Raw genomic sequence first — 5,603 nt, 5'->3', positions numbered from 1 at the left:
GCTCCCTTGTTACCTGGCAGTGATTGTCATGACATAAACAAACTTGTCTTAAGGAGGTAAATTCATTTATGCTAATACTGGTGAAGTAGCAATGTGCAGAAATTAAAAACATATGATATTCAAGAAGTTCTGATGGCTGAAGATGAAAGATATGATTCTCACTATGGAAATGGGGGTTTTAGTTACCTGTCTCTACTTATGCAGTGTCAGTAAAATGATCCTCTAATACTGAAGCTAGCATCTGCCTATGATTGCTAAAATTGAGGGTCCTCACAGACCAATGAGGCTATAATATAGGATAGAAAGAGAATTTCCCATGTATAAAGAATAAGGGGAGGGCACAATTTCACCCAGGATGAAATAAAACTATCCAATAAGGAAAGTAGTAGCAGAACAGCTTACCTGGAAAAAGCAATTGCACCAAACTAACTCATCCATACCCTCAATGCTGACCAAAGCACCTGCACTTCAGGAAACAAAGTACTTCTCCATGGGTCAAACCTGATATGGACACAGTTAGAAGGATGAGCACACAGGCTTGAGCTCTGGGTGGCTGAGAAACAAGATAGACTGGTAAGCGGACTGGAATCCTAAGAAGATAATAAGAGAACCTGAAGAAAACCAAAGTAAAACAACACAACAAATATCCAAAACTAATTCAAGAAAGGCTTCCTGAAATAAAAAACCATTTCAAGGGACATACTGAAAGAACACATCATATAACTGTGTGGATCACAATAAACTGGAAAATTCTGAAAGAGATGGGAATACCAGACCACCTGACCTGCCTCTTGAGAAACCTGTATGTAGGTCAGGAAACAACAGTTAGAAGTGGACATGGAACAACAGACTGGTTCCAAATAGGAAAAGGAGTACGTCAAGGCTGTATCTTGTCACCCTGCTTATTTAACTTATATGCAGAGTACATCATGAGAAACGCTGGGCTGGAAGAAGCACAAGCTGGAATCAAGATTGCCAGGAGAAATATCAATAACCTCAGATATGCAGATGACACCACCCTTATGACAGATAGTGAAGAGGAACTAAAGAGCCTCTTGATGAAAGTGAAAGCAGAAAGTGAAAAAGTTAGCTTAAAGCTTAACATTCAGAAAACTAAGATCATGGCATCTGGTCTCATCACTTCATGGGAAATAGATGGGGAAATAGTGGAAACAGTGGCTGACTTTATTTTTCTGGACTCAAAATCACTGCAGATGGTGATTGCAGCCATGAAATTAAAAGATGCTTACTCCTTGGAAGGAAAGTTATGACCAACCTAGAGAGCATATTAAAAAGCAGAGGCATCACTTTGTCAACAAAGGTCCGTCTAGTCAAGGCTATGGTTTTTCCAGTGGTCATGTATGGATGTGACAGTTGGACTACGAAAAGAAAGCTGAGTGCCCTAGAATTGATGCTTTTGAACTGTAGTGTTGGAGAAGACTCTTGAGAGTCCCTTGGACTGCAAGGCGATCCAAGGAGTCCATCCTAAAGGAGATCAGTCCTGGGTGTTCATTGGTAGGACTGATGTTGAAGCTGAAACTCCAATACTTTGGCCACCTTATGCAAAGAGCTGACTCATTTGGAAAGACCCTGATGCTGGGAAAGATTAAGGGCAGGAGGAGAAGGGGATGACAGAGGATGAGATGGTTGAATGTCATCACCGACTCAATGGACATGGGTTTGGGTGGACTCTGGGAGTTGGTGATGGACAGGGAGGCCTGGCATGCTGCGGTTCATGGGGTTGCAAAGAGTCGGACACGACTGAGTGACTGAACTGAACTGAACTGAACCTGAAAATCTGAACCCAGAACAACCAATATCAAGGCACATACTATAATAAATTACTGGAAAAAGTCTCTGGGCATCTACACAAAAAGCTGATGTTTCTTGAAGGAAAATAAGTTAAAAATCATCAGTCTTTTTGAAAGCCACGCTTTATGCCACATATCTGTACAGATAAAAAGGGGGAAACATTTAACATAAACAAAATAGAAAATTCAAGTGAAGGATTTTTATATCCAGCAAAACTAAATTTCAAGTGTAAAGGACACAAATCAACTTTATTAGTAATAAGCAAGAAGTCAGGGAATATTATTTGCATGAGCACTTCCTAAGGAATATTATCTGGAGCTTAATTTGTGCTTCAATAAGAATAGTAATTAGAATACAGTGAAACATATCAAATATGTTTAAGGACATAAAGTCACAATAATATTTTTTAAAAAACTAACCACATTTTGAAGTAAAGGATAGAAAATTTTTTGTTTTGAGAACTGGTAAACAAAGGAAAAAATCAAACATTTGTCCAACCTTTTGAAAAGAAATGAATCACTAAGTAACCATATAAAGGTAAATATCTCTTTACAAAAACATTTAACAAATAAATTAAAAAGAAATAATAGAATTAGAATAGCACTATTTTGCAATCATAAATTAATATCCTTGGCAATGAGCACCAACAGCTGCAAGCAACACTCACACAGAAAAAAAGGGACAGTCAGACATTACGAGCCTCTGATGAAAGCACACAACATCTACAGTTTGCCAAGGGCATTAAAACTAATCTGATCAAGCCTCTAGATACAACAGCCAACGTGCAGGAAGAATATAAGATAGAGGAGCATGCCCAGTTGTGTCAAAAGTATGGAATCAGCAAATTTCAGACTTGGAGAATCTCTATGAGTCATGGGAATACTATTTTCCATGGGTCATGGGTTTTCAAAGGATAAATTGTAAGAGAAATGAAGTGATAGAGAACCTGTTAATTAAAAGAAGCCAATTTTAAGGACTTCCTTGGCAGTTGAGTGGTTAAGACTCCACACTTATACTGCATGAAATATGAGTTTGATCCCGGGTCAGGGAACTAAGATTCCACATGCCACACTGCACAAAAAAAAAAAAAAAAAAAAAAAAAAAAAGGAGTTGATTTTACTATCCTGGGGGAAAGGACCAGAGCGCTCTCCTTCAAAGGTTCATTTTAGAGGATCCTGTTCAGTGGAGGGAACTGTCAGTTAAGGATCACAATTTTGATTCCTTCACATTTACCTACAAATTCCCCTTTAGTCCTTACAACAAAAGGACTAAAACACTTTTTTTTTTTTTTTTTTTAGGAAGCAGAGGCATTTATTCCTTTCTGCTTCCCCCGTGGGAAGCTGGGGTCCACCAGGAGAGCGCCCCTGGGTGCTCAGTGTCTGCCAATATCTGCCTGCAAGTCTTGGCAGTAGCTCCGGGGTAGCCTGTAGTAGACTAGGGTCTTCTCCATGGCCCTGGCTGCCAGCAGCACTGCCCACATAGACACATAGTGGCCCTGGCCAGGGCTGTGTTCCATTGTGACCATGGCCTGGGGGGAGGCTGCCAGCAGCTGGATCACGACTCCAGCGGGACTCTGGCCCAGAGGCCCAACCTGCAGCTGGAAGGACATGGGTTGCCAGAGGCCCTGGCACAACTCCAGCATATCTGTGAGCAGCTGTTCCCTATAGCCACTGCCCAGCACTTCCTCGGGCCAGCCTGGTGCCACTGTCACGTGAGGGAACACCTCAGCCACAGCTATAAGCAACTCCCTGCCAGTCACAGAGCCAGGGAGCATGAAACTCCCGTGGGAGACTGTGGCCCCAACCCCTAGACAGGTGGCCAAGGGCGCACAGGGTGGCCAGTGTGGCCAGGGATGGCTGCAGAGTGGTGGGCTCTGTTATGTGCAAATGCAGGCCCCAGCATCCAGGGTGCATGGCCAGCTGCTGCAGGCAGGACTCAGGCATCAGGGCATGGCCATCTGGGGCGTGGATGATGGGCACGGGATCCCCAGCTGCAGGCTCCTGAAGGCCCACGTCCAGCAGGATCATGCCTTCTCAGTCTGGGAGACGCACTGTGGCTCTGCTTCCCTTGCCCTGGATGTCAGGAACCAGTTACTCCACGCTCAGACCCTGGCCTCCAGGGTTTGGAGAACAGGGGTCAGGCTGCCCCTGGTGTAGTACCTTTGCTTCCATGAGGTACGGCAAGCTACTTGAATTGAGACAGGAGAGGCTCAAAGAAGTCATAGCAGACTTGGTGGGTGGTGGTATGGTCCTGGATATAGAGGAAGTCATCCACTGTCACGGGGTCCGAGGTGGACTGCCTCATTGTCAGGCTGTACCTGTCAGATTGGCCCAGCAGCCGGCTGAAGTGGGGCTGGGCGGCCCTGGCCATGACAACCCACATGGAGAAGGTCACCTTCTGTGGCACTGCTCCCACCAGCTCCTGCATCTTCTCCACCATGGTCTGGGTGTATGTCCCATTTGGGAACAAGGGCAGGTAGACGGTAGTCCAGCCTGGAGACAGGGTTATCTCAAGATACTTCTCCTGGACCAAGGCCAGGAACTGTGGGGGCATTGATCTCTATTGGTTTGACCATGTTGGGACCCCTCAGGATGTTGGCATTGATCCACACAGGACTTTGAACTTTCCCCTCCTCTGTCAGCTGCCTCAGGAGGTCCAGGGTGGGGCCCACAGCCTTGATGCTCTTGAAGTCCAGTTTGATGCCCTTCTCGGAAGAGGTCAGCACAGCCTCCAGCCACTGCTCTCAGGTGTTGTCACTGTAGATGGCTGGGGGGTGCACCGTGATGGGGACCCCTGTCTCGTTGACTGTGTCAAGCCCTTCTATTGTGACGTCTGATTCCAGGACCGTGATGCTGTTGCTGAGGGCAGCCTTCATCTGCTCTTTGCTGTTGGCAGCATGGTACCAGGTGACCAGCAGGCCGTCCTTTGGATAATCTGACCCAAACTTAGCAGGCAGCCCAGCATGTCTGCGTCAGAGCAGCAGGTCCCATCCTGTGCATGGCCTGGCAGGACGGTGCGCTTCTGCAGTGAGAAGCCCATGATCATTGCAATGGCAAACACTAGAACTGTACTGATGCCGCCAACAATGGCCCACTTCCAGCACCCTTTCCTGTTGGCCATGGTGACCCTATGAGGGGAATACCCTCAAAGGGCAGAGTCTCCTGAAGCTCTGAGAGCTGGGATCCGGAGCAACTAAAATACATTTTAACCCCATTTCATAGATAGCAATATGGAAGATAAGAGAGACTAACCAAAGTGTAAAATCTTTTAAGTAGAAGGGCAAAAATGTGTAATGAGGTTTGACCTGAAAACCATTTATCTTATCTTCTGCATCAACATAGGCTTCCCAGGTGGTTCAAGTGGCAGTTCCTCAAAAAATTAAAAATAGTGTACTACATGACACAGCAATTCCACTTGTGGGTATATATCCAGAAGAACTGAAAGCAGGGTCCCCAAAAGATATTTTTACACCCATGTTCATAGCAGCACAAACTCAGGTGTCCATCAGTGAGTGAACAGATAAGCACAATGTAGTATATAGTAAGTGAAGTCGCTCAGTCGTGTTTGACTCTTTGCGACCCCATGGACTGTAGCTTACCAGGCTCCTCTGTCCATGGGACTTTCCAGGCAATATAGTACTGGAGTGGATTGCCTTTTCCTTCTCCAGCCGATCTTTCCAACCCAGGGATCAAACCCAGGTCTCCCGCATTGCAGACAGACGCTTTACCGTCTGGGCCACCAGAGAAGTCTTTATATACATGCAATGGAATATGATTTCAAAAAGGAAGGTC

At 45.4% G+C, this 5,603-nt stretch overlaps 1 pseudogene; it reads right to left on the bottom strand.

The window, feature by feature from the left end:
• Positions 1-3,184: 3,184 nt before the first annotated feature.
• Positions 3,185-4,932, bottom strand: LOC102274391 (protein FAM151A pseudogene; annotated as a pseudogene).
• Between the last annotated feature and the right edge of the window lie 671 nt (positions 4,933-5,603).

The sequence above is a fragment of the Bos mutus genome, chromosome 10, assembly GCF_027580195.1.
Source record: "Bos mutus isolate GX-2022 chromosome 10, NWIPB_WYAK_1.1, whole genome shotgun sequence".
Classification (NCBI taxonomy): Eukaryota; Metazoa; Chordata; class Mammalia; order Artiodactyla; family Bovidae; genus Bos; species Bos mutus.
Note: the sequence above shows the minus strand (reverse complement) of the source record. Positions and strands in the feature narration are given on the sequence as shown.